The sequence below is a fragment of the Balearica regulorum genome, chromosome 9, assembly GCF_011004875.1.
Source record: "Balearica regulorum gibbericeps isolate bBalReg1 chromosome 9, bBalReg1.pri, whole genome shotgun sequence".
NCBI lineage: Eukaryota > Metazoa > Chordata > Aves > Gruiformes > Gruidae > Balearica > Balearica regulorum.
The window spans coordinates 1,100,239-1,112,399 of NC_046192.1; positions in this window are offsets into that span (position 1 = coordinate 1,100,239).

Sequence of the window (12,161 nt, forward strand, 5' to 3'; positions counted from 1 at the left end):
GCTGCCGCCGAGCAGCAGGGAGAGAGTCATTTCCCTTGCGGGAAGGCTTAACTGCATTGACCGAAGACCTCGAGCTGCTTGGGAGCACAAGTCCCGCAGCAGAGCGGAGAGGATTTCCAGCTCGGAGAACAATTGCCATCAGGATGTGTCGTTAAGGTCACAAGTGGAAGCAGGCTCAGCCTGGAAGCCATGATCTCCATGCCAAGATCTCCCCAGAGAGCCTTTTCCAGGCTCCAAAGATAAGCGAGGCCTTGCAAGACAGGCACATAGGAGCTGGATTTGGACCATTTCTGCAAGCGGCAACAACGGATGATCAGCTTTCCCCGGAGCAGTGAGCCCAACACACATCACCCTTTACATCTGCTGATGCGTGGAGGAGGGATCCATCCACGGGAGACCCAGGGCGTTGCTCCCATAACTTATTCTCTGTGAGAAAAGCAGCAGAGCTGAGCGTAGGTTGGCTGATGACACAAGTGACTGGGCACGGCTTCCAGGGAGCACCCTGAAATGGTCCCTCGAGGTGGGACAGTGATGGCTGGTGCAACCTGGATGGGGCTGAACAGCTTCTTTAGTGATGGATAATAAAGGAAGGGACAAAACTGTAACTCTGTGCTAAGCCTTGAGACAAGAACGAGAGGAGAGCAGCAGTCACCCAGCAGCAGAGATAACATCCAGCTGCCCACGCCAGTGGTCTCGGCTGGCTGGAGAGGATCAGGAGAGGGATCAGAGAGACAGGCAAGATGCTGATGGGGCACGTATGGACCCTCGGCACGGGCAGGGGAGCTGAGCAGTGCTTTCCCAGCAAGCCGGATGGGTAAGATGACATTTTTCGCCCCATCAGGGACGCTGCCTGACCAGGCAGACCCGGGTGTGAGTCAGCCAGCAGCTCTCGGGGCTGGGCCATGCCGCAGGGGAGCGGCATCGCTCGGAGCTGTGCCCCCCTCTTCCCTTCTTCTTCTTCTCCCTCCTCTGCCTCTGTGGTTTCAGCACGATGTTTTTCTGCTAAGCCTGCAAGCACGCGTACGCGGAGACTTGCCCATTCCTCCCCAAAAAGCCCCCTGAGCCATGGGATTGACGTCAGCAAAGAGCCAGCTGTCAAACAATGGAGATTAAGGCTTGGCAGGCAGTGCCAAGCCATGCGAGCGCCTGTGCCTCCCCGGGCAGGTGAGCAACATTCCCCGCCGAGCAGGAACAGGCACATTGCATCAACCCGGCTGCCTGCACCTGGACACAAGACCTAACCTGATCCCTGGCGGGGGCCAAGTCGTGCCCAGGCAGCTGACGGGGCCCAGCGGTCCCCCCCACCCCACCCCGTGCATGCCCAGCAGGACCCCCCCGGGGCGAGGGCACCCTTGCCCTGCGCATGGCTGGGAAGAGGCAGAGCCCCGGCGCTGGCTGCTCCTGACTCCAGCCCACGTAAAAAGGTTAGCCGGCATGCCAAGAGATGTACGGTGCCGGGAACAGGCCCGGGGCGCGATCCCTCCCTGTTCTGCCCAGCGCAGGGACAGAGGCGATGACATGCTGCCTCTTGCAGAGGTGCGGCTCAGCCCAAGCCAAGTCCTCGCTCCACCCAGACCTCAAGAGGTTCAGCCCTGGGGGGTCTGGACCAGGGCTGAGGGACGTCTGCAGGACCTGCGGTCCTGACCCACGGCAAGAGCCCCGGCATCAGGGAAGGCACGGGATGCAGCCGGGCTTTGGGGAGCAGCCGGAGCCTTGAAGACGGGATGGGAGCTGCTCCTAGTCGTCACGCTTGACCATCCCGTGGTCCTGGCTTTGCAGGCGAACCCTCCCATTCCTGCCGCTGGCACAAGGGCAAGGCTGCCGGGATCTGCATTTTGCCAAAACAAAGATGGGAAAGCTGCAAACGCAGAGGTCACCCAGCACTGCCCGTGGACACTCCTTTCCTTACCACCCAGCTCCCAGGCTGGGCTTGACCTGGACCTGGCTGGGAGTCCTCAGTGGCTGGGACAGAGGAGAGGCAGAAACATCCTTGTAACCAAAGCTGAACCCAAACCAGAGAGCAGAGCACCAGCCTTCCTCCCGACCTTCACTCCTAACCAAACAAGCAAACCCAGGAGGGCACCTGAGGTTAAAGAAATACGATCTACAACGCCCAGAGATATGAACACACAAGGGTTTGACAGTTCCAGCATGAAGTACAAATCCTGCTGGGCTCCTGCCCTGCTTGCTGGGAAGCTCTCCCAGCTCGGTGCGTCTGCACACAGGAGCTGTGCCCGCTCCTGCTCCAGCGGCAGGAGCCCACCGACGTGCTGGGTCTGGCCAGACGCACGAGGAAAGCACCTGGCTCACCCAGGAGACACACACATGGCTGGCTGGGGACGGGCACGGCGTGCTCATGGACACAGACGGCCAGTGTCCAGGTCCTGCCCCCTCCCCGTGCTCCAGGCTCTGAACCCCCAAACCCCTGGGGCAGGAGCAGGAGAGCCAGGCTGCCGCGTCTCCTTGCTTGCGCTGGGCAGGGCTCCTGTAACTCACGTACCCAGGGGAACACCCTTTGATGAGGTCCTGCCACTAATGACGGTGACCTCGCGGAGTGACGCAGGCTGGCCCACGCTTCCCTGAGGAGGAGGAGGGAAGGATGACGGGGTAGAGCCCATAGCAGCTCAGCTGGACCAAACCCAGAGCATCCTGCCCTGAAGTCCCCAAGCTCTTAGGGAGGAGGACATGCCCTTCAAGAAGTCCTGAACGCCACAGTGCCCTCACATCTCGAGGCTTAACGAGGCGCACAGCTTGGAGGAGCCATCAGCCAGTGGCTCGCTGCTCTCCACGAGTTGGCTCAGCTGATCTGTGGGTCTCAGGGGATGCATCCCTCTCCCAGGCTTGCCTTCCCCAGCTCCAGGGACCAGGACGGGCATGCAGAGGTCAGGCCCAATCCAAATGGGCCGCATTTCCTGGAGTCCTTGCCCTACAAGCCCAGCCCAGCCAGGGTGGGCTTCAGGAGGTCCACCGAGAGCAGAAGGCAGAGGTGCCCGGGGCAGGAGCTGCTCCAGGGACAGCAGTTTCTCATGGCTCCGTTGACTTCTGTTCCCCAAGACCAGTCCCTGATCTGGTGGGATTGAAAAGGGCCCTTCCCTGCATGCTGCACCTTCTCACACCCTTCCAGCCGAACCTCCTGGCACGCTTTGCCTGTCACCCAACCTTATCACAGGGCCTGGCCCAGCAGGGCCGGATGGGAGGGGAGCAGATGGCCTGTTCAAGTCCTTCCCATTTGTTCTCCCTCAAGACGCTCTCAAAGGAAAACCCTTGAGGTCATTGTTCTATTTTCATTAAGCAAGGGCATCCAGCACGACTCGCGTTAGGAGGGGCTGTGCTGAAGGCAACCACTCAAGGAGAAAGATCTGACCAGAGAGGAACCAGCAGCCCAAAGCCCAGACAACCACAATCACCTCTCGCCCACCTGCCTGGGGTATCTGCCCATGGCTGATGAGACACCTTAAATGCTTCACATCACCCCCACCAAGAATCAAAAAAAAAACCAAAACCAACCCAAAATCCCTGTATTTGCCCTCAGTGACCCATCCCAGCAGACTTCTCAGGAACAGCGCTTTGCAAGCGTCAGCGTTCAACAGAGACGGTGCTGGAGTGACTCACATGGGTGGCTTTGCACGGAGCTCTGCTGCGCCCCAGACACCAACAGGTCAGGCTGCCTTCGTCACCCCGCGGGGGCCTGCGGCATCTTGGCCAAACCTCCGCCAGCTGCGCTCCCCCACCGCGGCTGCCACCCTCCCTGCCGAAAGGGCTCCGCAGGACTGTTGTACGGATCATCGACAGTTTTGACACCACGGGTTTTTGTCCTGTGCTTCTCAGTCAAGATGTTTCCAACCTGTGCCACGAACATCCTCAGGGCTTTGCCGAGACAACCAAATTGCGGTGTCCATACTCAACCCCGGCTGCTTTAAGCGCGCGGTGCTGCGCCGCTCCTCTCCCAGGGCCCGACGATACCGTGTCGCGGCTGATCTGCCCCATCGGGTTCCCCCCGGGAGGTGGGATGGCAACAGGGATGGACAACGCCATGAGCCAACAGCCGGGCCCTCCTCTCTGCAGGAGCATCACCAGGGCTGCTGGCCACCAAAGCCAGGGGTGCAGGGGAGGACAACAGCAGAGGAGCAGGGTTGCTAACACACCATTACAGCTGCCAGCTGCTCCTCCAGCCACAGAAGTGGTGCAAAGGAGCACCACGCATCTTCTGGGGTCCACCAGTAGCAGATGACCACCAATGAGGTGCACAATGAGGACGTCGCCACCAGCAGCACAGCAAGACACACGGCTGCCAGAATCGGCTACAAGCGAGAAAATTCAACAGGGCCATAAATAGGGCAAAAAAAGATGAAGGAGCATCAGGCCTGCAGATGGTGACACCTCTACCGCAGGGAAGAGCGGCAGCTGCCACCAAACGCCCAGGGTGAGATTTTTCACAGAAGGAAGGTGCAGTGAGCATGCCAACCCATCAGCAGGGCAGAGCCACCGCGCAAAGCCCAGCTCTGCCCTCCTGGCTGGGCTCTGGGTCATCGCAAGGTCCTCGGCGTGCCAGGAGACCATCTTCATCCATCAGCCACCGCAGCCGAGAGGACCGTTCGTGCCCTCGCGTCTCCCTCAATGGAGACACCTCCCTGTGTAAGGACGGTGCAGGGAGGGACCAGACAACCTGTCCTGACACAGCCCTTCGGCAAACACCAGGCTGGCTCCCGGGGCGCGGTGCAGACAGGTGGCAAACAGCCACCGAAACGCCGGCACCGCGTCGCTCGGGCCAGACGTCGGCTGCTCCTCGCCGCTATCTGAATAATGATAATAATCTGAATAAAGGTCCAACGCCGTGCTTCCCTCACGTGTTCCCCACTGGGTTTCTTATCTTTTAAAACAAACAAACAAACAAACAAAAAATCTACAAGTGGTTTGTGCCCCTCCAAGTTTTCCTCCTTCTTCTAGGCTGAGGTTTTCCTGTTGGCCCCAGGAGATGGACCTGTTTGAGCCCTGGTCACTACATACCACCACTACCCTCCTCCGAAGCACCCGCGCAGAGCCCGAGCCGTCACCGGGCACTCCTCCTCTTCCAAGGGCACAGCTTTCCAGGAGAAAGCTCAACGGAGGCTGCAGCAATGCTGACTTTGGCCAAAAAATATAAATAAACAAACAACTCCCCAGCATTTCCACTAAACGGTACAGGGAAGGATAAAGGAAAGAGGAAGGAATACGGTTTGTTTTCATTCATCCGGGAGTTGCACAACAGGCTGATGTCCTCTGCGTAGCTGTAGAAACACCATGTGCTCAGCAACGTCTCCACGCCGGTGAGCTCACGCTACGCTTATCTTCGTCAGCAAATAAAAGAAACAGTCACCAAACAATTTAACGGGGAGGATGTTCTGCAGCTCTCCCCTACCCCCGAGCACAGAGCGAGCCCCACCGACGCGAGCCCCGTCTCCCTCCCCAGGGACGCCGGGAGCGCACGGCATCTCGCGCTACCTCCCTCCGCAGGATCACGCCGCTGTGACGCATCGGGGAGGTCCCCTGCGCCCGGACCGGCGATGCAGTTGCCATCTGCCAGCTTTTTCCTAGCCCGGATCTGACTGTGCTCAACGCTGCCGGGCCAGAGCATCCCTCTGGCAGAGGGAAAGCTGCTGACCTCTCTGCGTGGTGGGGGAGCGTGGGGCAACACGTCCCGTGTTCCTTGCAGAGCGGGGATTGCCGTGCTGCCCACGTATGGACCGTCCCACCATCCCTTCCTCTCTCGCAGGGTTTCTCAGCCAGCTGCAGAGAGATGTACAAGACGGTCCAGGGCCTGACACGCAGAAGATGCTGCTGCATCCTGGTCCTGATGGTCCTGGAGCAGCCCTGGACGCAGCAGCAGGGACAGGGTACCCAGCGCTGTGCTGGAAGCCCGGGGGACACTAAGGAACAAAGCCAGGTAGCATCCTGGGGGCTCCCACACCTCTGCTGGGGGCAAACAGAGGGCAGCCCAAAAGAAGCTTTGCTCCTTGGTCGTGACGGTCCATAGAAACGCGGTGCCTTCAGCCCGCAAGCTCTCTTGCCCCCCCGTTGCCCTTGTGCTGGCCGTTACCTCAGATGCTGCCGCGTAGGTGGTGCTTTGTCTGGCCAGGACACGCGGCACCATCCTCCGAGCGTGGGGGAACGGCCCCGTGGGTTACTGGAGGTGCGACAGCTCCTCCGACCTCTCTCCAGGACCTGCCCAAGTTTAGGACTGGTGAGCAAACTGTTGTGTTTCTGGAGGCCCTTACCGTAAAGGCTACAGCTCCCATCCCTCTCCTCTCTTTCGGCTGACCTCTGAGCACCACCACCGCTTCCTTCATCGCCTGCGTTAGCCACCTGCCTTTGTTTAAACAAGTGAGGCAACGAGGCTCTGCGGGGCTGGAGCCTCCCAGGCTGGCACGTGTCACCCAAAGGGACGGCTGCTTGGCAGAAACTGCAAGAGGGAAGCAAATTTTGAAGACGTCAAAGCAAATCGCACTGCCTTTGGTGGCATTACACCCTCAGCAGCAGGACCAGGACGCGGCCCAGCAGGGCAAAAGTGCCCTGTGGGGCCCCAGGCGAGCACAAGGTACTTGAGGACCTGGGCATCCCCTGCTCCTGCCTTCCCCAAAGGGCAGCCAAAGGGCTTGGAAAATTTTGGATCTCTTTGGGGTGGAGGGGGAACCAAGGGCCCACACAGGCAAAAAGTGTTTACAACTCATTTGACAGCTTTGCACGGCTCGACTGCAAAATAATTTACCCCGATGAAGCAAATCCCAGAGTGGGTGGGATGCCCACAGCCAAATCCTGCCGAAGATTCACAGGGTCAGGGAGAAGAGACATCGCTTGGCACCACCTCCCGGCAGGATTCACACGTGGGGACCGAGCACGCCAGCTCCTCGCCGTGCCCCTTTGCTTGGCATTGTGCTTCCACGGGGGTGGGGGGAGAAAGGGGAACCCTGTCCAGCCTTTTTCCCCCCCCTCGCTTACCTTTAGGGACCACTTGGAGCATCACCTGCCCCCAGCCCCAGGCACGGAACAAGGGTTTTGCAAGACACAGCGATGCTGAGCTGCTGCAGGGCATCCCTTTCCCATGGCAGAGCAAGCCTGAAGCATCCTTGGGGTGGAATTCCCAGAGGAACAGCGGAAATCCTCCGAGGGGAGAGCCCCCAAGCATCATCTGCTGCAGGCAAGGGGACAGACAGATGCTCCTCCTCAGCTTTTGAGTTGCACCTTACAGCTCCTGGAAAGGCTTTTGCGATGACAGACAGACGCACCAGCTCAAAGCGGGTGACTTGAGCAAGCGTCTTGTACGGGGAAAAGAATGAAAACTTGAGATCGGGAAATTAAATGTTCAAGACCGGGGAGGTGGGGTGGGGGAAAAGTCTGAGCAGTTAATCAACACTTAAAACCCACTTCCTCCACAAACGGTATCAAAATATTACAGGATTTTTGCAGTCGAACACCGAGCAGCAACAATTTCCTGATTTCCTGCACTAGTGCCGTCCAAGCAACCAGGGCGATGCTAAAGGATTTACGCGTTACCGGTATCTACTCCACGCGTAACTGAAAACACTTTTCCTCTAACATGGGAAAAAACCCAAATTAAAGGCTTTTTATGCCAGGGTGGCATTAAGACATTTCTCCTATTACAGCCCATCTGCTTTCAGGTTTTGGTTGTTCAGGCCTGGAAACTTGCTGTAGTACCTTGATGAGATGTTCATGTAGGGACAGGACTCCAGAACTCGGGGATTTTTAAGAAAGCAGATGTGGAAAAAATGCTAAAAAGCATCATTTGGCAGTTTTATGCTTTGTAGCTTCCCTTCTTTTTGCAGAGCTTCCGTGGATGCTGTGGTGGGCTGTCACCGCCCAGTTCACCTAACCGCGAGCCTGACGCCAATAAATGTCAGACGAACATTGCCAGGACGCAGGAACAAGATTAAAAAAAAAAAAAAAGAAAAAAAGAAGTGGCAGCATTCAAGCTTCCCGTGACTACGCGGCATCTCATCAACGACTCGCAAAGAGGAAATCTATTCGTGGGAGGAATGACTGCTTAATGCGCTCTCCCACCCACCTCTCCTTCCTATGGCTCCGAAATTTCCCCCCTGGGATTCGGCGGCTATTGCGCAGACGTGCTGAGAAATAGGATATTAATCCACTAAAAGCTAAACACCGGAGTTTCAAACTGCTCTGGTCCAAATTAAGCAGAGATCAACCAGATTTCTGCTTTTTTCATGACCTCTACGTAAGGACAGAAATTGGGGATTGTGTAGCCAGCCAAGCAGTCTGGTACCACGCTCAGAAGCACCGCATAAGAATACATGTAAAAAATTGTTTTAATTAACTTAATTTTTTTTTTTTCCCCCTTAAAGCTCACAGATTTCAAGATTAGAGAAACACACCCAGAGTGGCTCTCGCTCTCCAAAGGAACAAAGGAGCTTTGAAAGAGTTATGTGTTTCTATGGACTCAGAGACAATATCCGCAAGTCCCTTCTTGTTGAAAAAAACTTAGAGCTCTGCATGTACAACCAAGGTCATTAAGCTTTTTATTATTATTAATTTATTTTGTTTTAAACTTGCTTGGGAGTCATACTTAAGCTTTCCAGTATAGATAGTTGTTCGTGATGAGATGCTTTACACGAGCGTTACACAAGGAAAACAGGTAATTCTAACGTAGCTCTGCAACCGGGTGTTAGAAACGGCGTTTTAATTTATCCCCAAAGACTTAGTGGACTTCCAACGCTCCAAAAAAACGTCAGCTTGCTCCTTAGCGGGAAACCAAGTGCAAGGCGTTGTGCAGAAAGGAAAAACGCACAGTTTCATGGCACTGCTAGGGAAATCCAGAGTTTACCCAGAGCAGGAATTGTGGCACATTTAGGGCCCCCTGGTCCTTGGAAACGGGTGATGAACGGGATTATCCAGAGCTCTTCATGCTCGAGACGGGACTGTGTTCACAGCTGCCTCAGAGGAGATGAGAAGGCAGGTTGGGAGCAAAAAAAGAACACACACATACATTAAAAAAAAAAAAACAACAAACCCACAAAAGAGATGGTTCCTCACGCAACAGCTGAGGTCAGAGCTGCTCGCTGCTGGGGATGTTAAACACCCAGGGGGTTCCAAGGGCCGGACAAGAGAAAAACTCAAGACTTAGTAGACAGAAGCATCATTTGGCTTGGAAAATCATCTGAGCTGGAAAGGGCTGGAGGCTGCAAGAGGACTCCAAAGGATGCGTCGCACAAGCCTGCCCTGCTCTGCCTGCTCTCCATGCAGCTGCTTTGACCGGGGCCGGGGAGAAGACCAGGGCCCTCGATCCGCCCCAGCGTGGCCGTTCTGAAATCTTTAACCCGGGCAGTAATTTTTAATGTATGAGGGAACGGGATTGCATTCAGTAAGCAAAGTTAATACAAGGAGCAGAACAACAGCCTTAACTTCAACATTCGCCCGAGATGAATATCGGAACTGTAATATGCCACAGTGGAAAGGTGAATTTTTATCACTGAGTTCTCCCAAAAGAATTAGCTCACTTTGGCTAGACTCCTCACGTATCCTGGTGGGGTTGATACAATTTGCTCACTGAAGCCAGACAATAAAAGGAAGATATTCCAGGGAAAGCATCAAAGCACCTGAAAAGGTGAGCTGGCGTGACCCCCACTGGGAGGGTGCAAAACACGCAGCCCCACAGCACCATCGCTGAATTAAAATCCAAATTCACGCAGAAGACACAGCACCGAGGGTCCTACCCTAAGCGAAGACGCTTCTGAAGATGCCACATTAACGCGAGGGCAGTTTGTTCTGACCCTGGGATGTCTTCTTGTTTCTAGGAAGAAGTATTTGCGTGGCTCCCAAGTACGCTTTTCTGGCCAAGAATCTTCGGAGATCGCCACCGAAAAGCCAAGACGGGAGCCGCGAGCGCGGTCAGACGTTCTCCAAAGTTGGCACCGCAGAGAGGGAGGGAGAAGCTGGGCAGCAGCCACCACCGCCCCAACCTGCACCAGTACGGAGCAGTCAGGCACACGTCGCTATGGATTCCCCGAGGCACCAGAACTCCCTGCGGAAACCCCAAATTGGCTCTGACGTACAATAACATTGTTTTCCCCAAATTGCTGGGCAGAGCTGGGATTCACAGCTTTTCCCAGAACCCACGCTGCTATATCCCCAACCAAAGCTAGGAACAGTCTCTGCCGACGGGACCCAGTTATCCCCGTTTAAAATAACACCGGAGAAGAAAAGGTGACTGACCTGAAGTAGCCTAAACTTTAATTTACCCCCCAAAACCAGCAGTTACAAGCAGCTGGGATTTCTGTTGGACATACTGACACCAAAAGCACCTTTTTTTTTTTTTTCCTTTTTGGATGGAGATGATTGATTCACACCCAGGTTGCCGCCAGCATACGGGCTACAAAACGGCATTTTCTGCGACCAGCTGGACCCGTAACTCAGGTGCCAGCATCATCCTGCCCGCAGAGAGGACTAACTCAGATGGAAGTGGCAGTACTTGCAAATGGGTTTTCATCATCCCAGTGTGTTGGCAGAGTTCAAGGCCAACAGTCTCCGTCTCCTCGTTCCGCTCCTGCGTTTTGGAGGCAAAATTTGGTAGTTAGTCAGTGATGGCACGCTAGGGTATGGGTTTTCCCCCTCCCACTAGTCCCAAAGCAGCTGTCAGCAATTCCCCCTTCACGTGTTTTATTCCCCCTGCACTATTAACTGACAGCTCTACCCGATGAGAAGCCGGAGCAGGTACCGGCTTTCTTGCTTTTCCCTTTGCACAACAGCCCTGCGACACAAGCCAGCGCTTTCTGCGGGGGGAAACCAAGGTCTCGGGCGCCTCAGCGAGCTAGCTAACGTGGCAGGAGAAGCGCGGAGCAGAGCAGCTACATGAATCTAGGTCTCTAAATCACAGGTTAGCTAATTTTTGCCCCCCTTTGCCCTTTTGCCTGTAGCAGACATGGAGATTTCTACTCTTTCCCCCACCCCGAGCAGCGATTTTATTGCTGATGCACTTTGCTATTTCAGCTCTGCCCTTTGACTATGGTTCTGTCCTCCCTGCTCCCATAAATCCTTCAAAGCAGGGAAGCCTCAGCCACAGGTTTATTACGCAAAATAATTTTAAAAAAAAAATCATTTTTACACCACAAGCTTGTCCTTAGTCATTGCTGCTTCTCGGGAGCCTGAACATTGCAACGCAGGGAACAGCTCATCCATCAGGTGCCGGCACTTTGTTCCTTCTCAAAATCCTCCTCTTCAAAGAAAAGGAGAGTTTTAAAGCAAGTGACACTATTTAATCCGCCTGAAACCCTCCCTTTGGCCTTACAAAGCTGGCATCACCAGCCTGAGCACAACGAAGCGCACAAACAAAACGAGCTTTACCTGGACGTCACGGCACGCCGCCGCTGAGGACTTCCCGCAGCACTTCTCAGCAGCAATATCCACACAGTAGCTCCTAAACGTCAGGAATATCTCCTACGTGCTTTTATCTCTTGACAGGTAAATCTCCGCCAGCTGAACGAGGGCAGTTAAAGCTTGGATTTTAGCCCTCTGGCCAGCATTCAAACCAGGAATGAAGTCCTGCAAGAACCTCGGAGCACGTTACCCTTTTGAGAGCCTTTTTTCCTTAAACTACTTGTGTTTTCACACAGTTCCCCTTTGCACAATTAAATGCTGGGTTAGTTTGCAAAATTAAATGCTGGTTAGTTTTTGGTTGTGGGATTATTTTTTTTGTGTGGTTTTTTTTTTTTTGTTTCCTCCCCTCTGCTCTCTTGGGTTTACCGCACCAGCGAGGACTGCGATGTAAACACAGTTTGGTCACCGGCACAGAGCAGGTCTCCAGCAATTTTACAGCTGCTCCTTTGCATCGCTCAGGACTGAGCCAAACTGTTTTCTTTCTGGAGGGCATCCTGTCCAGCTGCTCCATGAAAACAGCCATTTATGCATCAAAAAGAGAAAACCCAAACATGACATTTACCCCAGAGAAAAGGCTGAAGCCTCCCATCAGGTCACCCTACCGCTTCTCCGCTGATATTTCACCATCTCGCTGCTCGTGTACCATCCTTCTCATACGCCCCTAGTACCAATATTCTCAAAACCAGCTTGCTGCTTCCCCGCCTCCCAGCTTACTCCTAAGCCTTCTGCCATTTCCACAAGTTTAGTCAGTCCGATTCCCTACGCCTTCAACCCCG